Raw genomic sequence first — 23,130 nt, forward strand, 5'->3', positions numbered from 1 at the left:
GCAGTGGTTGGGAAGGGAGTAAGACAGGGTTGTAGCCTCTCCCCGATGTTGTTCAATCTGTATATTGAGCAAGCAGTAAAGGAAACAAAAGAAAAATTCGGAGTAGGTATTGAAATTCATGGAGAAGAAATAAAAACTTTGAGGTTCGCCGATGACATTGTAATTCTGTCAGAGACAGCAAAGGACTTGGAAGAGCAGTTGAATGGAATGGACAGTGTCTTGAAAGGAGGATATAAGATGAACATCAACAAAAGCAAAACAAGAATAATGGAATGTAGTCTAATTAAGTCGGGTGATGCTGAGGGAATTAGATTAGGAAATGAGGCACTTAAAATAGTAAAGGAGTTTTGCTATTTGGGGAGCAAAATAACTGATGATGGTCCAAGTAGAGAGGATATAAAACGTAGGCTGGCAATGGCAAGGAAAGCGTTTCTGAAGAAGAGAAATTTGTTAACATCCAGTATTGATTTAAGTGTCAGGAAGTCATTTCTGAAAATATTTGTATGGAGTGTAGCCATGTATGGAAGTGAAACATGGACGATAAATAGTTTGGACAAGAAGAGAATAGAAGCTTTCGAAATGTGGTGCTACAGAAGAACGCTGAAGATTAGATGGGTAGATCACATAACTAATGAGGATGTATTGAATAGGATTGGGGAGAAGAGAAGTTTGTGGCACAACTTGACCAGAAGAAGGGATCGGTTGGTAGGACATGTTCTGAGGCATCAAGGGATCACCAATTTAGTATTGGATGGCAGCGTGGAGGGTAAAAATCGTAGAGGGAGACCAAGAGATGAATACACTAAGCAGATTCAGAAGGATGTAGGCTGCAGTAGGTACTGGGAGGTGAAAAAGCTTGCACAGGATAGAGTAGCATGGAGAGCTGCATCAAACCAGTCTCAGGACTGAAGACCACAACAACAACAACCTGGAAAAGCTGGTAGAAGCCAACCTTGGGGAAGACCAGTTTGGATTCCGTAGAAAGATTGGAACGTGAGGCAGTACTGACCATACGACTTATCTTAGAAGCTAGATTAAGAAAAGGCAAACCTCCGTTTATAGCATTTGGAGAAAGCTTTTGACAATGTTGACTGGAATACTCTCTTTCGAATTCTGAAGGTGGCAGGGGTAAAATACAGCGAGCGAAACGCTATTTACAATTTCTACAGAAAACAGATGGCAGTTATAAGAGTCGAGGGACATGAAAGGGAAGCAGTGTTTGGGAAGGGAGTGAGACAGGGTTGTAGCCTCTCCCCGATGTTATTCAATCTGTGTATTGAGCAAGCAGTAAAGGAAACAAAGGAAAAAATTCGGAGTCGGTATTAAAATCCGTGGAGAAGAAATAAAAACTTTGAGGTTCGCCGATGACATTCTAATTCTGTCAGAGACAGCAAAGGACTTGGAAGAGCAGTTGAACGGAATGGTCAGTGTCTTGAAAGGAGGATATAAGATGTACATAAAAAAAAAGCAAAACGAGGATAATCGATTGTAGTCGAATTAAGTCCGGTGATGCTGAGGGAAGTAGATTAGGAAATGAGACACTTAAAATAGTAAAGGAGTTTTGCTATTTGGGGAGCAAAATAACTGATGATGGTCCAAGTAGAGAGGATATAAAATGTAGACTGGCAATTGCAAGGAAAGCGTTTCTGAAGAAGAGAAATTTGTTAACATCGAGTATAGATTTAAGTGTCAGGAAGTCGTTTCTGAAAGTATTTGTATGGAGTGTGGCCATGGACGATAAATAGTTTGGACAAGAAGAGAATAGCAGCTTTCGAAATGTGGTGCTACAGAATAATGCTGAAGATTAGATGGGTACATCACGTAACTAATGAGGAGGTATTGAATAGGATTGGGGAGAAGAGACGTTTGTGGCACAAGTTGACTAGAAGAAAGAACCGGTTGGTAGGACATGTCCTGAAGCATCAAGGGATCACAAATTTAGTATTGGAGAGCAGGGTGAAGGTTAAAAATCGTTGAGGGAGACCAAGAGATGAATACACTAAGCAGATTCAGAAGGATGTAGGCTGCACTAGGTACTGGGAGATGAAGCAGCTAGCACAGGATAGAGTAGCATGGAGAGCTGCATCAAACCAGTCTCAGGACTGAAGACCACAACAACAACAACCTGGAAAAGTGTCAAATGCAGCCGGCCGCGGTGGCCGAGTGGTTCTAGGCGCTTCAGTCCAGAACCGCGCGACTGCTACGGTCGCAGGTTCCAATCCTGCCTCGGGCATGGATGTGTGTGATATCCTTAGGTTAGTAAGGTGTAAGTAATTCTAAGTGCTAGGGGACTGATGACCTCAGATGTTAAGTCCCATAGTGCTCAGAGACATTGTGTCAAATGCATCCTGCTTTTCCATTCCCTGTGCTGTTTACAAATTAAGCAAGACATTAGCTGCCAGTGGGCAATGACTTACATCAATGGGGCAAGTTGAAAATTTGTGTTGGACTGGAATACAAAACTGGGTGTCCTACTTTACTACACAGATGTGCTGAATAGTGCACCACCCAGACACAGTGGTCACAACCAAATAGATATCCTAGCATGCCTTCTGTCAGATGCAAACTCTCAACGACACCATGTGCTACTTGTGTTGCAATCCTGCTCAATTGCCTTATTACTCCCAATATCTCCCTAGTTCACGTAAGAGTTAGACCTTGGTGTGCATCTGCTCTGAAGGGATCATTGGACCACATCAGGTGGTGTTGGCATAGAATGTCTGGGCCACTGGAATTTATGGTGAAAATGCATGTTGTTCTATGGTACTCCTAATCAGGCGAGTCTGCTACATGATGCATGTGTGAACTCATGCTCATCTGTTAACTGGATTGGGCAACATGTGTAATCAGATGGGGGACCGCAGCAGGCCCTCAGCTATCTATGCAAATCCTCCTCTGCCATCTGTTGCTACTGGAAGACCTCTCTGTATCCTGTGAAAAGAATTTTTCCCCATAAGAACCGAACTGTGTAAATAGATATGTGGCTAGGGAAACCTCCCCCCTCTAGCATGACGAAGGGGGCTGCACAATGTGAGCATGGCCCAGTGGCATTCAGCTGGTCAACATTGGCAGGGGCAGTGGGAGGTGCACTACAGACATGTGCCCTGGCAGCATATGTGGTGTATATGATAATGAAACCATCGTCTTTGACCCTTTCCTACGACGTACGACGGTAAATACAGTGATGTGATATGAATGTGTTCTAGTGATGTGTGAGTGTATGTAAAGGAATTTATTTCATGCATAATAAACTTGGAGCACGCAGGCTTAAGTGGACAAGAGTGATATGCTATGCAGGGTCACAAGTCATGTTTGTTTCCTTCCAGAATCTGTGGAAATTGGTAGATCGATCAGGCTCAGTTATTTTGGAGGGACACATTCCCTACTATTTGCGAAAAGCACACACAGAATAATGAGCAATATACTCTTCCACGTTAGTCTATTCTGAAACACTCTGATTCAACTGTATTTACAGGCTAATTAATCCATGGCTAATTCTGCATGACACCCTTGCTACCCTGCTACAGCCGGTGTGACCAGACCAGGTGTGTTGTCAGTATGTCAGCTGCTTCTTCACTCTCCATCACAGGCATGGCCCAGTCATCACTAATTTCTGGGGCACATATCCTCTTTGCACAGGAGGCGAGGCCAGTCTGTGTTGAATGCCAAGTGAAGTATATAGGTGTCAATTGATGTGTTAATGCTTCAAATGGCTCTGAGCACTATGTAACTTAACACCTGAGGTTATCAGTCCCCTGGAACTTAGAACTACTTAAACCCACAATTCATTCTAGAAACATCCCCCAGGCTGTGGCTAAGCCATGTCTCCGCAGTATCCTTTCTTCCAGGAGTGCTAGTTCTGCAGGGTTCGCAGGACAGCTTCTGTGAAGTTTGGAAGGTAGGAGACGAGGTGCTGGCGGAATTAGAGCTGTGAGGACGGGGCGTGAGTCGTGCTTGGGTAGCTCAGTCGGTAGAGCACTTGCCCGCACTTCCCGAGTTCGCGTCTCGGTCCGGCACACAGTTTTAATTTGCCAGGAAGTTTCTTACTAACCTAAGGACATGACACACATCCATGCCCGAGGCAGGATCCGAACCTGCGACCGTAGTGGTCGCGCAGTTGCAGACTGAAGCGCCTAGAACCGGCTGGCCAAATGATGTGTTATACATGATGCTAAACTGAGTGCTCATCTTGTGATATCTTAGTTAGTTATCCTGGCAGTGATGTCATAGACTGGCACAGTCGATTTCCTGAAAGGGGGCGGTGATGGAAGGTGGGGAAGGAGGTGGTTCATATGGCAACAGTGCATGATATTATCGTTCACCATCTGAGATAAATCTGGCAACAGTGTTTAGTAGGCCAGAATGCACGTAACCCTACAAGTTAAGGAACGCCATTGGGTACACAACACGATCACCGCTGGTTCATATATCTGGTAATTTGTAAAGCAGATTTCACATTTCAGATGTGTTGAAGACAGTGGCCATGAGCCATCATCGAAGTCTCTGTGACAGTATCTGCTACCAAGAGAACGCGACACTGCAATATCCCCGCCCTCCTGTGACCTGTCTCAGTACAGAGGGCGCTGGACTGTTGCCCAGGCCAAAACGGTGGTCAACTCTCTCACCCAGTGAAAACGTTTGGCCATGAGTTAGCGAGAGACAGAAATGCCAGTCACTACGATTGATGAACTCTAGCTTGGAGTTGCAGCAACATTAAATGATGGGCCCATATCTACCATCCAAGCTCAGTGCGACTACATATTCAAGCATGTTAGACCCACTGTTGCTTCTATTGACAGGTCCGTGTACTGCATTTTACACCTTGTGTACTCCCAAAAGTAACATACAAGTCTAACAATGTATTCTTCCTGTTACATTAGTGACCTTCGCAGTGCTTTGAAATTGCTGAATATGTCTGGGAAATGGCCATATGTCCTAATCTCTTCCTCCCCCGTCTCTATGTCCATCTCCTCCTACCTCTCTCATCTGTCTGTCACCTCCTCCCCCCAGTCTATGTCCATCTCCTCTTCATCCCCTCTCTAACCTTGAGCCTTGTTTATCGTTATTTCAAAATCAGATTTCATAATAGTATTCTAATCGTTTGTTTGTATATATATACAAACAAACGGTTAGAATATATATATATATATATATATATATATATATATATATATATATATATATATATATATATATATGGAAATACGGAAGCGTCAGATCTAACCCGTCGGCTTTGACCCATGACGTCACAAATATAGCGGAAACGACAATTCCAATATGGCGGATATAGAAACGTTGCATACGTATCACAAAGACGAAAACACACAGAAAAACAACACACACAAAGGTTTCACAAGTACAATCTGCTAACATTGATAGCAAACAAAGATAATAATAAACAAGTGGTACTCAAGGCCAGGCAGGGGGGGCTCCGCCCCCCCCCTGACGCCCCCCCCTCCCCCCCGCCAAAAAAAACTCCCAACCTAACCTCGTATTCAGGGCTACGCTACAGATCAATGTGTAGGTCAATCAAAAGACAAAAAAAAGAAACAAATAAAAAAAAATAAAAAAACAATATTGATTCATTAGACATAACGAGTAGCGACAAAACATATAGACCATAAAGATTGAACAATCTAATGGCAAACTGATAAAAGCCTCATAGACGACGTTAAAACAAAAAGTACAGTAAAAAGGTAAACTATATATTACAGGCCCTAAAACTCCTACTAAGGTAACGTCAACGAGGCAACATCTACAAACACGCCACACTCACAAACCAAACTCCGCGCCGTAATGACGTCACACACCACAACACCCTTACGTCACGGGTCAAAGCCGACGCGTGAGATCGGATGTTTCTGTTGACCCATATATATATATATATATATATATATATATATATATATATATATATATATATAAACGGTTAGAATATTATCATGAAATCTGATTTTATATATATATATATATATATATATATATATATATATATATGTATGTATAAACAGATGAGAGAGGTAGGAGGAGATGGACATAGACGGGGGAAAAAGAGAATATATATATATAGTTTTTTAAGTGCAACAAGGCTTATTGACATTAACAAACTGAAAGTTGGGTAAATCAGAATGTCATTACGAGATATCTTATTTTGAAAAGTTCCCACACAGACATTTGTACAGTACGTATGGTAGCACACACTAAAGAGCAAGGCAAGTGCATACACTACTTATATGTATTCTGACTAGTAACGAAACAACTGACCATTACAGGTTGTGTTGAAAATGACCACCGGCAGTGGCAATACAGGCTTCCAGTTTGGTACTGGACGACTGCCGTACACATGGTAGCATGGGAGCGGAGATGTCGGGGCAGGCTGCAGTAGTACGTCGTTGCATATCATTCGGTGTAGTTGGTATGTCCCTGCAGACAGCGTCTTTCAGCTCTCCCTAGAGAAAAAAGTCTGTAGGCGTCAAATTTTGGGAACTGGCCGGCCAAGGCACAGGTGCTCTGCGTCCAAATCTAACGATTTGGAAGCAATTTGTGATGACATGCTTTAGTACTTCGTGCACTATGGGCTGGAGAGCCATCATGTTGGTGCCACAGGTTCTTCCTAGTCTGCAGAGGAGCGTCTTCTACCATCCGAGGAAGATTGTCTGTTAGGAGGCTGCAATACTTGTGCGTGTAGAGTGTTCCGTCTCTGAAAAACGGGCCTATGAGCTTATACCGACGTCTGTTCTTTAGTCTTTTTCTTCTTCTTGTTTATCCCGGCTTCTTGGGATCTCTTGTGAAGAGACACGATACAACAAGTTCCGTAGTGCTGTAGGACAATCAATGAAGTTACACAACAGTTAATAATTTAACTATTAAAACTGCCGGTTTATTGGCATTTATGGAAAGAAAAACTCTCTCATACTCTCATGCGGTCAGCAAACTTCGTGCAAATCGTTCCAATGAATTAATGAAGCTGCTGTACAGTGTTGCTAGGCAACGTAATCAACAAGGTGATACGTGTCTTAATTAAAACTGGACCTCGATATTTTGAATAAAGTTTCGGTTCATTTTTTGTCAAAATCAGAACTTGTCTCAAAATTAATTTCCATCTTCGTGCATAAAGTCCAAACGCATTTGCAACTATTGTTCTCGAGTTACTGGACAGCTCGGTCATGCACTGGCGTGTAACGTATTTTAAATCGAGCGGGGGTTTCAGTTTTTCCTAATGGGCTAAACGACTCTTTTATTATAACGTGATGTGTCTGTCTCACGTAAAGTCTAAATGAGACTAGTTTTTCTCTCCATTCGGGTCAAGACCACAAAATAAAATTCACCACATACGTCAGCGAACTGTACACGCGCACTTTTAGCTCTCTAAGTGATAACCAGTCTCAGAGTTGAACCCGCACATAAATTCACACTTTTTTATGCATACAAAATTCGAAACACCTTAATACTAAACAAATAAATTATGGCATGTAATTACTAATTAAACATTTCCGATTCTGGATAAACTTCAAGAACTTGTATTTCACAATCAATAAAATTTTATCGCCTGAGAGAAATTATTAAACGGATTCAGATTACAGTCAACTCGTGTCTGGACGATGACGTCACGAATCGACACTTGCATGGAATGAACGAAATACCTACTGAAAAATACTGTCCATTGAGTAATTTACTGACTTTTATAACAAATTTGGTGCCCTTTGCATCGCTAAAAGCTGATGGTTCATTATCTCACACTACACGTTCATGCTCCATCGATGCTCACGTTCCACTCAATGATGCCAACGGGAATTGTCAACAGACTAATAGTGCATATTTTCGCAGTTTATCTGGCCTTAATTGGTAAATGTGGCTTCATCACTAAACAAGATATGTCATACATCTGGAGTATCCTACCATTTAATGCCCATGTGCAGAAGTTAACACGATCCTCATAATGGTTTCCATGCAGCTCCTGATGGAGAGAGATGTGACAGGGATGGAACTTATGTCGATGGAGATTGCGTAGGACACTTAGCTGACTCATGCCACTTCCTCGTGCGATTTCGCGAGAGCTAAGGTGCGGATCAACTGCGACAGCATCAAGAACATTGATTCCCCCCCCCCCCCCCCCTCCCTCTTCCGTCATCGCTTATTTCTTTCTGTTACGTTGTCTAGGTGTTACATTGCCACTTTCATGCGACTGTTTGAAGAGGCTGATAAATAACTGCCAAGATGGTTGACGTCTTTTGGTGTTACATTGCCACTTTCATGCGACTGTTTGAAGAGGCTGATAAATAACTGCCAAGATGGTTGACGTCTTTTGGGATATCTTGTCGCATACATGTACAAGAACGAACTACATTCTTCCTACACTCTCCATACGCCACGAAAATGTCGGCTTTTCCTGCATTGGTAAATCCTATCGTCCACTCACTACCTACTGCTTGGACTGTCACACACTAACTGATTATCAAGTCTCATTGCGCTCAAGGAACACACTAACTGATTATCAAGTCTCATTGCGCTCAAGGAACACACTAACTGATTATCAAGTCTCATTGCGCTCAAGGAACACACTAACTGATTATCAAGTCTCATTGCGCTCAAGGAACACACTAACTGATTATCAAGTCTCATTGCGCTCAGGGAACACACTAACTGATTATCAAGTCTCATTGCGCTCAAGGAACACACTAACTGATTATCAAGTCTCATTGCGCTCAGGGAACACACTAACTGATTATCAAGTCTCATTGCGCTCAGGGAACACACTAACTGATTATCAAGTCCCATTGCGCTCAGGGAACACACTAACTGATTATCAAGTCTCATTGCGCTCAAGGAACACACTAACTGATTATCAAGTCCCATTGCGCTCAAGGATCACACTAACTGATTATCAAGTCTCATTGTGCTCAAGGAACACACTAACTGATATTCAAGTCTCATTGCGCTCAAGGAACACACTAACTGATTATCAAGTCCCATTGCGCTCAAGGAACACACTAACTGATTATCAAGTCTCATTGCGCTCAAGGAACACACTAACTGATTATCAAGTCTCATTGCGCTCAAGGAACACACTAACTGATTATCAAGTCTCATTGCGCTCAAGGATCACACTAACTGATTATCAAGTCTCATTGCGCTCAAGGAACACACTAACTGATTATCAAGTCTCATTGCGCTCAAGGAACACACTAACTGATTATCAAGTCTCATTGCGCTCAAGGAACACACTAACTGATTATCAAGTCTCATTGTGCTCAAGGAACACACTAACTGATTATCAAGTCTCATTGCGCTCAAGGAACACACTAACTGATTATCAAGTCTCATTGCGCTCAAGGAACACACTAACTGATTATCAAGTCTCATTGCGCTCAAGGAACACACTAACTGATTATCAAGTCTCATTGCGCTCAAGGAACACACTAACTGATTATCAAGTCTCATTGCGCTCAAGGATCACACTAACTGATTATCAAGTCTCATTGCGCTCAAGGAACACACTAACTGATTATCAAGTCTCATTGCGCTCAAGGAACACACTAACTGATTATCAAGTCTCATTGCGCTCAGGGAACACACTAACTGATTATCAAGTCCCATTGCGCTCAGGGAACACACTAACTGATTATCAAGTCTCATTGCGCTCAAGGAACACACTAACTGATTATCAAGTCCCATTGCGCTCAAGGATCACACTAACTGATTATCAAGTCTCATTGTGCTCAAGGAACACACTAACTGATATTCAAGTCTCATTGCGCTCAAGGAACACACTAACTGATTATCAAGTCCCATTGCGCTCAAGGAACACACTAACTGATTATCAAGTCTCATTGCGCTCAAGGAACACACTAACTGATTATCAAGTCTCATTGCGCTCAAGGAACACACTAACTGATTATCAAGTCTCATTGCGCTCAAGGATCACACTAACTGATTATCAAGTCTCATTGCGCTCAAGGAACACACTAACTGATTATCAAGTCTCATTGCGCTCAAGGAACACACTAACTGATTATCAAGTCTCATTGCGCTCAAGGAACACACTAACTGATTATCAAGTCTCATTGTGCTCAAGGAACACACTAACTGATTATCAAGTCTCATTGCGCTCAAGGAACACACTAACTGATTATCAAGTCTCATTGCGCTCAAGGAACACACTAACTGATTATCAAGTCTCATTGCGCTCAAGGAACACACTAACTGATTATCAAGTCTCATTGCGCTCAAGGAACACAGTAAGTGATTATCAAGTCTCATTGTGCTCAAGGAACATACAAAAACATTGCAAGCAACCACAACAACATCGTACTTAGCAACTACCCAAGCTGAATGGTACAAACTAGTGTCTGTGTGGAAGCTTTGCACAATGCGATATGTCGTAAACGACTCGCGCTATAATCCTACAACAAACACCACTGACGTTCTAATCTACCATACTTTTCGTTTGTTGATGTTAGTAGGCATTGTTCCATTTAAAGATGTGTATGTTTGCACAAAAAATACATTCCTAAGTATTATTACAATTTGTTGATTGGCTAACAATACGAGACCCTATCAACCAATCCATTCTGTGAAAACCGTACATCAGTAGCACTTTCGATTTCCGCAAAATCAGCAGTGCAGATTTTAGGTCATTCACCCCAGACTACGCCCGTCCGAATGTTCATTAAAGTGACGTGGAAAAATCTAAAGTGAAGTACTTTTCGAGTTTATATGCGCTCAATAGATAATACTTCTTTGTTGGGTATGCTTATTGGTTTTGCAATCGTACTGGACAACTATGTAATATGTCGTCATGCTGCGTTGGGTATCATGCCACAGATCTCTGAGAGTAAACGTTGAACAGTAATCAATGATATTTTGTACAATTCTTGTAGAAAAACTGTTCCGATTTCCGCAGAGACTCAGAAGAAAATGATAACAGGCATGTGATTGTTTTTCTTATGCAGTCCACAGTACTTCGCTATTGTTATAATTCGGCGACTGTAGAGGCCAGGTAATAGCTGTTATGTCAGCCTCATGCTCATCAAACCATCTTTGACATTATGTTTTCTGGCGTTATTGTGTTTGGTAGACGAAGCTTTCCCTTGAAGTATGCATGCAGCCATGACACTAGTTGACAGCTTAGTACATTTACGATTGTTACCACGAATGATTCAAGAACTAGGTCATCGAAAGTGTGTTGTCTTTGGAACTGACTTACCCAGCCAGGTATACAGTTCAACGTGGACACCAAACCGTAGTTGTCACATATACTAATCATGTCAGAGTTGTACAGAAAACAATCCTAGGACCGACAGAGGATCGAATCCTGGACGTTGTGATTTGTAGACCAGCATTTATCCATTTCATCACCATATCACACAGGGGTGACGTGAAATGTCATATACAGGGAGCGAGATTTCAATACAGGCAAGACTTGGGACCCATCATTCAGATCTTTAACATCTCTCCACATATATCAACCACTAAACCGTAAAACATTGAGAGAATGTGCATTTCACAGAATACCGCTGCAGATCTATGAAATAAAATCCATATCAGAAGGCTTCATAGCGCTAGGAATCAAACTCGTCGAAGCGCCACCAATACCTCATACACTTTTAGCATTAACGTGTCGTGCCGATCGGAACGTACTGAAAGCGATGCGGACGGATCTTCTGTTCTGCAACCAGGGGCAATGGTCAGTTGGCAGTCTGCAGCATCTTTCTCGTCAGCTGTCAAAGCTTGTCGTCCCAGTACGACTACCATTCAGATTGACCAAGACAGCGCAATGGACTCTACTGGTCCTCAGGTCTTCTGCTTCAGGTCGTTGGACAGAGCCTTGATACACCTTCATAAATTCAAAGTATTGAGGACCTGGGGCAGACATCTTGTCTGGCCCAGTTTCAGATATCTGAGGACTTAGGGGTGCATTATTTCACGCTACCCGACAGGCCAGAGGAGTGGATCGTGGACGCCCCTTGATTGCTTGTACCTGAGATGTGGCCATGAACAAGGGTGCCTCTTGATGTTCCAAGAAACGACTCCTGATCACGAGGCACAAGGAAACTGATAGTCTTATCACTCATTCCTTCATTTAGCCCACTGCTGCAAAGCTGCGTGGTGAAGAGGAATTAACACCCCATACGTGATGCACGGATGTGAAGCAAAAAGGAACAGCTGTTGAGAATGGACAATGGGATCTTCAAGGCTCCTCTCACCCCTCCCCCCACCCCACCCCCCTTTCCTGGATCCTCAGAGATATCACAGGATGGTCTTTCAGGTTAAATCCCTAAAAATCTAACATAAAAAGCCCTGGTGTCGTTTTGAATCCGATAGTTGAGAGATATGGCCTTATTAGTGGCGTTTCGGTGCCTGGTCTCAACAGTGGTAAGTCTGGGCAATTGAGGCTAGTCTCTCTGTACCGTCAGTCTAACTCAGTCTGCCACACACTACATATTGAACTCATTGTATAGATGCTCCTACGATTGTTTTATTTAAGGTCGGCAATGATTCTATGCGAATCTCTCTGGACTCCAGTTCGCTTACAGCAAAACTTAATGGCCTGTGACTAAATGCACTCTTCTTCAGAAGTACTGACCCTGTTTAAATACAGATTTTCCTAAGTTGCATTCTGATGACGGTGTGTTGCGCTCGGTTGTGTATTGTTCAATGGAGTTTGCTTGATAAAGACCTGGATACAAGAGTATAACTACTACAGTTCGTGGTCATACGAATAAAACTACACTGTAGTGGAAGCACCAGAGTACTGCTAGCAAAGCAACGCCGCCAATATGGTAGGATGTGTGAATGTTAGCTGTAAACGACGAACTATGGCAGATGATGAAGTTTGTGGACGCAACATGAGCACTGCGACGTGTAGTGGCAAGAGCCCATTCAGCTCATTGAGACAAGACGCGAAACTGAAGTGATCGGCTATCACTGATGACGAGAGCTTTACCAAGCCACAAACCAGGCACGCCGCACCATTCTACAGCAGCGGCTGCGCCAGTCGCCAACAACAGAGACCACCGGCACTTTCAATTCTCATCTACGGTAAGTTAAAAGCAGAGGTAGATGAAGACTGACAGAAGAAAACTGAACAAGGTCTTCGTGCAGACATCGCTGATGCTGTGGGGAATGAATGGGGACTGCATTAAACATGGTCCAAGAGAGCAGAAGACGATTTCATCCAGCTCTGCGTGGCACATGCCAAGCCACAACACACCCGCATCAGTTGCGCCAGCAAAACTCCCAGCAAGGTTGGGCCGACACCAAATGAGACAGTCAACTAATCTGGTGATCTAATCTCGAACTAGCAATTCTTTTGTCTTCTGGGGACGTCTTTTACGATTCTCACGATACTTTCTCTCCCTGTACTTGTAACACTTTCATGCCGATGTGCTCTTTGACCATTTATTATTGCATATATACTTGCTTTTATCTTTATGTAAATTTATAAATTTATATGTACACGATGTATGGATTAATTTGTTTATTTTGCTGTATAATCAATTATGTATATTATGTAAATCTTGCTGGGTAATCGCTGAGGGAATGCTAGGGAACCGTTAGGTTTTTGTCAACGAATAAGTATCGTTGGAGTAGCGGCGTCTCTGGAAGCGGGAGGATGTTACGTCAGAGCGCGCGCTGCACAGAGAGAGAACTCTGGTGTGAGACTTGGTGAAGTGCGGACGCCTGGATGGCGTGCACTGTACAGGAGGAGTGATTGTTTAGCGGCACGTGGCAAGTGATGAGCGTGGGCTGTGGAAATATTGGCTGCAGCAACATCAAGAACCCGCCACGCCAATATCATTGCCAGTAACTCCCGTGCTCGCTAATTATCATGGAAAGGAGCCAGCAGCAGAATCGTCGTCAGCAACTTCGCTACGGCGAGAATTGACTGAAGTAAACCTGCTGCATCGCAGCTTAATGTCAACTAGTTTTGTAACGGCGTTACTCAGCTTTGTGGTGTTTTGCGAGTGAATTATTACCATAGTTTAATCAAAACTGTTTACCCGTGATTCTCCTAAAATCATTCACCAAGTAGGTTCCTGTCCTGTCCTATTGTTACAATAATCCGAGTACCGTTTGAGAAAAATGAAAATTGCAGTGCCAGTTAATTTTGCTTATGAACTAAATGATTCAATCAGATTAAAGATTTGAACTTAAAGCATTCAGTAATTTAAGTATCACTGACTTTAAATGTGAACTTTAATCTGAGGCGATCTAATTGTTGAAAATAGTAAATCAACTAATCAAATTAAAATGATGCCTGTCACTATGAACAAAAGCACTAACTAGAATTAATGAGTGACTGCAAATATCAGTGATTATTGTAATTTGTTGTTAGTAAAGTTCTGGTTCACATTTTGACTTGCAGTCGTGCTAAAGTATAACAATTACCTTTTGCTACAGTAATTATCAATTTCTGCTTCCCTGTTCAGAAGTCAATAGAGTTTCTTTTAATTATTTTTTTGCTATTTTCCAAAATTCATATGAAAATAGTAGACGTTATTGTGAGGTAGCACCATTGTCACTTACAACAGTAAGTAACCATTAACCTAAGTGTTATCTTGTATGTTTTCAAAATTTCAGCCCTTTTAGTTAATGATATTTCGAGTGCAAACTATTTTCTTTATCGCTTTATTATGTAAATGTTTCAATTGTTTTTGCTAACGTGCGTGCAGCCCTCTGTTGCCGCGCGTGTTCGAGTATTCTTGACATTGACTGTTCGGCTCATTAATTCACCTGCCGAACAGAAATTTTGCCCAATTGGGCTGGCGACCGTATTTTTTTTAGCCATAATTATTTCAGTAACTCTTGTTATTCTGTTCCGATCCACGTGGTACCCCTTCTCATTGGCACAGTACGTGAATGATAGCACAAACCTTTCAAACAACCATACTAAATTTTACAGTAATTAAGTAGGCGGAATAAGTTGTCCTAGAAGGCATCTTGTTGTTAACCTCCCCCTCATTTATCGACTTTATATTGAATCTTCGAAACGATAACCTTTTCAAAATTTTATTTCAGTTGTTTAGGCAAATGCTTACACGGTCATATATTTCTGACATTGTCGATAAATGGGAAGGGGGACATTACATACTGTTTTAAGTATGGAGTCGATAACCTCTTGTCAGACTGTTTTATTCAAGGAACGATATTCCCTCTAGGTAGTATTTTAAGTGGGTCGCTGCTTTTATTAATTATTAGTGGCATAACATCCACTGTAAGGAGTCCTCTTTAGTGCCCCATACTTGTAAATGTTTTTTAAAATTTTCATCTCTTTCTCCATTTTAATGGTCACTAAGTCCCTGGAGCAGAAATCCATCATTGGCACGAAAGAAATTCCATTTCTTACACAGATGCATGTTCTAGAGTTTTTTAGATTTCTAGCATAAATCAGCTTACCTCCAATGCCACTGAGGCCCGATACAAACCCTTTATATAAATAGAGTTCTTGTATCAGGGCCACATACACTTCCTGCCTCTCCAGGCAGCGACTCAGGGCAGCAGAGGCCTCTTTCTGTGCTGCAGATTAATCTGCAGCACCTCCAGTCTCCGTCTTGCTGCCATCTTTAAGATATTTTAGAATCTTGATGGTGCGAGAACCCTAAAAACAATTTCAGGTCCTGCTCCCGCATCGCCTTCAGGGACTTCTTTCTGACCTCCATCACCAGGGTTTGTCCTTCCAGTGCAACCTTCTGGTTGATCACTCACCAGTCTCCTGTCGAGATTTTTGGGTTCTGGCCCCCTATTTTCCCGAAGAGAATCTTAGGAGAGACTTCTTTAAGGATCCTTGGTACCCATATTGATATCTTTGTAGTCTTAAGAAGCTCCGCTGCCATCTTAACCAGCAGCTTCACATCTTCCCACGGGGATATCATGGGCACCTTGTCCTTGAGCCATTCCACCATGTACACCCCCTCACAGACAAAAATGAGGGAACCACGATCTAGGTAGATCCTCTTGTAGTTGGTTCCTGGGCCTGCGTCCCCCCCCCCCCCCCAATCTTTTCAAAGAGGGCCATCTGTACCAATTCCTCCTGCTGCGAGGTGATGACCACCAGTGGATAGCCTTCCTGGATAACTGCCATCCTAAAAACTGAGACTGCAGTACTATGGGTCTGTTTCCCTATTTCTTGCTTTTTTCTGGTCTGCCTTCCATAGGTTCTGAACCCGATGTTTGGGTATCTGAGGTCTCAATTTGCCCCTCAATTTGTTTTTCTTTGTTTTCTTTAGTCGTGTCCATATTGGTCCCACGAGATTAGGGGATCTACAAGGTCCACACCACGAATACCTCGCATGGTGTAAGGCTACTTACTCAGGGAGGTCGCCCGGTATACCTGAGGCTCCACTTGCGACACATCTTCCCATGTGCCACGCACCCCTTGGCATGGATCGCATCACACCTTGGCTTGGGTCAGGGAATTGGGTAGGGCTGGGAGTGGATGGGGAAGATGGGACATTGTGGCACACTCTTAGCTCGGCTTGAGGCCTTTCCAGCAGTAGGTCCTCTACCTTTGGCATAGCCCTCAGCTTCATGTGGATATGCAAGCCTCTCCATCTGCATGGACAGTGCTTCGTCAAGGTGGTGTGCCCCGGAGAGGTGACTATGTGGGTAGTATGGCGAAACTCAATGAAATCAGGCTACACGACGTAACTTAGTTCTTCAGCAACCTTACAGGCGACACCATAATGGATGCAATGTATGAGCATGTTGTGAATGTCTGGCAGGAATTCAACATCTCCACTTTAGGAGAGCATGCACTTCTTTACATGGACACAAATGTGCTCTTTCTAGCGGACATTTTCGATTCTATGCATGGCCACATATTCTCTGGATCCTGCCTTTTATTACACACTGCCTGGTTTGTCTTGGGACTTAATGCTCAGGAAAAAGAAGTTGAATTATTGACCAATGCTGACACGCTTCTTTTCTTTGAGCAAGGGATCTGTGGGGGACTTTGCCAATGCATCCATAGGAATGAGAGGGCAAATAACCCACAGATGGGTGACCCGTTCAACGCATCCCTTGATTCGAGTTATATAATGTACCTGAACGTAAATAACGGGCACGCCGTACAGCAATCACTGCCGATTGGTGAGTTTCGATGGGTGCCCGAAGATGAATGCAAGGGATAAGGGGGAAAATCATGGGGGGGTATGGCAGCTGGTTCTGATGTAGGGTATGTTGTGGAGGTAGAACTCACATATCCTTTTAGTTTTCATGATGCACATGCTGATTTGCCACTGTGTCCAGAGCAACTAGTTCTCCGAGGAGGCTCCACGCCAAAACTGATGACAATGCTGGGGGATAAGTGGAGATCATTATTCATTATCGTAATCTCCAGCAGTGTCTCAGCTTGGGTATGGAACTGGTTGAATTACCTGGGCTATCTCGTTCAAGCAGTCCCCCTGGATGAAGGAGTATATTGATTTGAATACGAGACAGAGAGCTTCCAGAACTTGTGACTTTGAGAAAGATTTTTACAAATTAATGAATAATTCAATTTTCGGTAAAGCAATGGAGAATTTGAGGGAATGAAGTGAAATTTTGATTAGAACCGAATGGGTTGGACATTATGGCGTAAGAAAATGCATTGCCAGACCAAGTTTTAAGTTGGTCACCACATTCAATAAGAACTTTGTTGCTGTGGAGATGGCGAAACCTGCAGTAGAGTTTATCATACCTATTTATGTGGCGATGTGCATACTAGACCTATCCAAACTCCACATGTACCGCTTTCATTATGAGTTTGCAAAAACTCATTTAGGAGATCCTAAATTACTTTATATGGGTACAGATAGCTTCATCTATTGGGTGAAGAACTGCAATCCATGTGAAGTAATGAGGTGCCATGCTAATGAATTTGACACGCCCTCATACAGAACAAAAAGGTTATCAATCTTATAAAGGACGAGGGGAATGGATTGCCGATTTGTTCATACACAATGGATGTGTAGCCTATAAATATATATATCTACGCTCCATGAGCGTCTTGTAAATAGAATGGTTTTTAAGTTTTTCACCTGCTACTAGCCATACAAGTCAGAATAGTTTTAAAGTGTGTGTGTATATATATACATATTTATGAGTCCATTAGAATTCTTATTGTAAAAACCTTTGCTATTGGGGGCTCTTGAAATTAGATTCTAAGCGTGCACAGTCCGTCATAATTTTTGTAAAAGCTGTGCAGTAGGGACTGTGGAATTTAGTTGCAGTAAAGAAAGCACCTCCACTTTAGTTTTTAGCGTAGATTTATAAAAAAAAATTCTTGACCAGTGTTACTGTTGTAGCGAGTAAGTTAAAAGTATTTCTGCATTGGAATAGCAGAGTCAGTTTATACCTCAATAATACTATTTTGTAGCCCAAAAACTACATTGTACCTCAAGAATTATGTTGTACCTCAAGAACTATATTGTATTTGAGTGAACTGAATAAACAAAGGAAAAAATTAGTCACCATACGCCTTTGTTGTTGTTATTTACAAAAACCCTATCCCCTATTCCATTATGTACGTATATGTATATAAAGGCTGTGCAGGCCACAAATGATGTTAGTTTTGCTGAAAAAGAGCACTATAGAGGAGGCGAAGTTTAAGATTGAAAGTAACAAAATATATGTAATGGTTGCATGGAATTACGCCTATCATGCAGCACGAATTGGGTTATGGGAGCAGGAGGCATGTGACTGTGTCCGCTTCCAAAGATATATAGCACACATCTCTAAAATTATATCTCCTGTGCTTGAAGAAAACCACAGACATAGCATGTGGTTAAAACTGTACACTGTCAAAGTGGGAACAGGGTTAAAAAAAAGAAAAAAAAACGTTTGTGAGGTATAAAATTCACTTATTTCTGTCCAACTTAAAAGTAATTTTACATTTTCATAAGCAGACACAGCGAATTATTTTCACACATCTTCTTCTTCTTGAGTTGATGGAGAGAAGGACACCCATAGAAAAAAAAAACTGGAAATTTGTGGTAAGTTCTATGGGACCAAACTGTTGAGGTCTTCAGTCCTTAGGCTTACACACTACTTAACCTAACTTAAACTAACTAACGTTAAGGACAATGCACACACCCATGCCCAAGGGAGGACTCGAACCTCTGACGGGGGGAGCTACGTGAACTGCTAGGATTCCCATAGAATTCCACGTCTTGAATAGCAGAGAGTTTACAGATTCGATGCATGCATGAGATCTTCTCCTTCCCCTTCACGTAGATGATGGTATCTGTGTGATCAAATAATTGTAACGCTGTCACCATATCTTCATAGTTATGTCAGGATCATCCCAGTGAATTCCATGGTCCTCCTCCTTCTTGAGCAATTTCATAGTAAGAAGCACGAAGCCTTGCATACATGTCATATGCCAGACTGTAGACATTTTCATTCCACTGCAGGTGTAAATTGTCATATGGGTAGAATTCTGTATTCAGGTAGACTTTGGCATTAGTTAACTTTCAGTTGTGGAACACGGTGGAATAATTTGCTATATTACCTCTTCTATCAGTCTGAAACGCAAGTATGATGAATCTAGGTGTTTCTATCTGTGAAGAGGTTTTAATACCCTATGTTTGGCCGGCCGCTGGTGGCCGAGCGGTTCTGGCGCTACAGTCTGGAACCGCGCGACCGCTACGGTCGCAGGTTCGAATCCTGCCTCGGGCATGGATGTGTGTGTTGTCCTTAGGTTAGTTAGGTTTAAGTAGTTCTAAGTTCTAGGGGACTTATGACCTCAGCAGTTGAGTCCCATAGTGCTCAGAGCCATTTGAACCATTTTTTTTACCCTATGTTTGTTTGCTCGCAGTCGGTAACACTGGGTACTCGAAAACCTCCCACAAGCGAAATGTCAGTGATAGAAATGTACCGGAATTCAGGACTTTTACAAGCTTCAAACACTCCGCGTCTGATACACTGATGTGAGGCATTTTCCATATTATCTTGCTGATTGTGATCACATTCCCCTCTTGAGCTCCTTGAATGTATGACTTATTATCTGTTGCAGTCCGTACCAGAATGTTTTCCTGTTTAGCGTTCATAATAATCTATCTCATGTCCTCAAAGTAGCCCATAAGCATTTTTAGAGGTATGAATGCAGTAAATCGATTGTACTCTGCAACTGCTCTGTCCTCTGGATCGTCTATGAACCATCCCGCATTTTCTAAACTATGCAAATCCGCGGATGATGCTGAGACGTTTGTTTTAAGGTTTGATGTTATGCTGACATTGCGTGTACGGTCGATCTCAGACCCATTGAGTTCATAGAGTATCTCTTGGAACAGGAATGCTAAAGCGTTACGTGTAAGCTTGGATCCCACTGTATAGCTGCCGTCAGTTTTCTTGAATGACCCAGCTATCGACAGGGGATCTCAAGTTGATTCCGTATTTCTAGATTTCCGGAAAGCTTTTGACACCGTTCCTCACAAGCGACTTCTAATCAAGCTGCGGGCCTATGGGGTATCGTCTCAGTTGTGCGACTAGATTCGTGGTTTCCTGTCAGGAAGGTCGCAGTTCGTAGTAATAGACGGCAAATCATCGAGTAAAACTGAAGTGATATCGGGTGTTCCCCAGGGAAGCGTCCTGGGACCTCTGCTGTTCCTGATCTATATAAATGACCTGGGTGACAATCTGAGCAGTTCTCTTACGTTGTTAGCAGATGATGCTGTAATTTACCGTCTAGTAAGGTCATCCGAAGACCAGTATCAGTTGCAAAGCGATTTAGAAAAGATTGCTGTATGGTGTGGCAGGTGACAGTTGACGCTAAATAACGAAAAGTGTGAGGTGATCCACATGAGTTCCAAAAGAAATCCGTTGGAATTCGATTATTCGATAAATAGTACAATTCTCAAGGCTGTCAATTCAACTAAGTACCTAGGTGTTAAAATTACGAACAACTTCAGTTGGAAAGACCACATAGATAATATTGTGGGGACGGCGAGCCAAATGTTGCGTTTCATTGGCAGGACACTTAGAAGATGCAACAAGTCCACTAAAGAGACAGCTTACACTACACTCGTTCGTCCTCTGTTAGAATATTGCTGCGCGATGTGGGATCCCCACCAGGTGGGATTGACGGAGGACATCGAAAGGGTGCAAAAAAGGGCAGCTCGTTTTGTATTATCACGTAGTAGGGGAGAGAGTGTGGCAGATATGATACTCGAATTGGGATGGAAGCCATTACAGCAAAGACGTTTTTCGTCGCGGCGAGATCTATTTACGAAATTTCAATCACCAACTTTCTCTTCCGAATGCGAAAATATTTTGTTGAGCCCAACCTACATAGGTAGGAATGATCATCAAAATAAAATAAGAGAAATCAGAGCTCGAACAGAAAGGTTTAGGTGTTCGTTTTTCCCGCGCGCTGTTCGGGAGTGGAATGGTAGAGAGATAGTATGATTGTGGTTCGACGAACCCTCTGCCAAGCACTTAAATGTGAATTGCAGAGTAGTCATGTAGATGTAGATGTAGATGAAACTCCTGTATGGAAGCGTGAGTGCATCTTGGTGCTGGATGACAATCCTAATTTCATCAGTCTTGTTAAACGTGGTTGAAGGATAAGGTTTACGAGAGAAGTATTCCTGACGTATAATTCTCTCATCATACTCTTCTGAAATGGTTATATTGAGAGATGACGTCATTGCACGGTTTCAAGTGAACTGATTTAAGAAACTCGTAGTTCGCACGTGTTATCACTTCGCTGTTCAGTAGCGAAGCGACATGCTGTGAACTGCATGCACTTGTTTTATACTGTACGCCCATCCCGCCTTAGATGTAATCGTACAATGATTTCTTTACCACGAAAATCAACAAGTTGATTATTCTGGTCCACAGTACGCAGCTCCAAATAGTCCAATGTCTGAGCTGTCACTGGAAGGTATATTGCATTGGCAGGAGTCCCAACAATCTTATATCCCGTTGCAACTGAAGGAAAGAATCCGTAAATAATATGAATCAGACTATCGCTGAGATAGGAGTTCGTTGCAATGTTACACTCGACACGGATTGTACTGACGGGAAGTATGTCCACAGACTGATCTGACTTGTAAAATTTACTAGGATCCTTCCTCAAAACCTGCCCTTTTGTGAAACCAAGTAGGCGCCCTATTGAACCTTTTTGGTTAAAGTCAATCGTTGCATTTACAGTCCTTATTTCAGATTTAGGCGTATTGATGTTTGCACATAGCTCAATACCTTTTCCAGAATGTTTTAAGACTTCGTTTAAATCGTCGATACCGTATGTACCCGGTTCTATTTCCACAATATCTTTTTCACCATTAATATCCAGATGCAGTTTGTTGTTAGTCTCAGTGATATTTGGGATGCTGTTGTACGTCTCCAGTCCAATCAATGCAATACTCCAATCACCAATGCTCAAATCAGTTGGCGGGAAGTAATTTGCAAGCAGTACAAATGATCGTTCTTTTAACGCAAAGTGTATGACATTGCATCTGAATCTCAACTGACGAAGGAATGTTTAAAACTCCTCCTTATATAGTCTTCCTCTTCTCCTTTGTAAACGTTAAGAGAAACACGATGCATAGATGTCCGCATAGGTGTGTATTAAAGTCCTGATAGCGCCAAAAATTGTAGAAAATTCTTCTGGCGGTTGCAGATTACCAAATGAGTCGAAATAGTAGACGGTATCAGCATTTTTCGTAACGTATGCCACCCAGTGGGTGCCGGGGACGCCAGCAACATCTAAATCCGCAGTACCACATTCACCAGTTTTCCATATAGTCTTCGGTAATGTATCCCGCATGAAAACACTATGGAATCTTGGAATGCTGAATTTTTTTCTAACAAACTTAAGAAGATCACTATTTGTGAGTGTTCGATTTGGAGCACCACTAATGGGCTTTTTTCAAATTTATGAGTAGACCAAGCTGTTTTCTGTACGATTTCAAGTACAGTCATTTTCTGATGCATGCGGCTTCCATAATGCGGTTATGTCTTCTTGCTTCTTCTAACTGCGATTGGGAGTTTTGTGTGTTCTTGACTGTTCGAGCAATAGCTGCAGCACAACCAAGCGAAGGACCCTACCGCCGAGAGCGCGGAGATGGCTGGGATGCGGAACGGAAGAAAACCACCAGACGTCTTGGGTATTGGTAGAACTCGGGGTGCTTTAACCGATTCTCTTCT

The sequence above is a fragment of the Schistocerca serialis genome, chromosome 5 (assembly GCF_023864345.2).
Source record: "Schistocerca serialis cubense isolate TAMUIC-IGC-003099 chromosome 5, iqSchSeri2.2, whole genome shotgun sequence".
In the NCBI taxonomy this organism is placed as follows: domain Eukaryota; kingdom Metazoa; phylum Arthropoda; class Insecta; order Orthoptera; family Acrididae; genus Schistocerca; species Schistocerca serialis.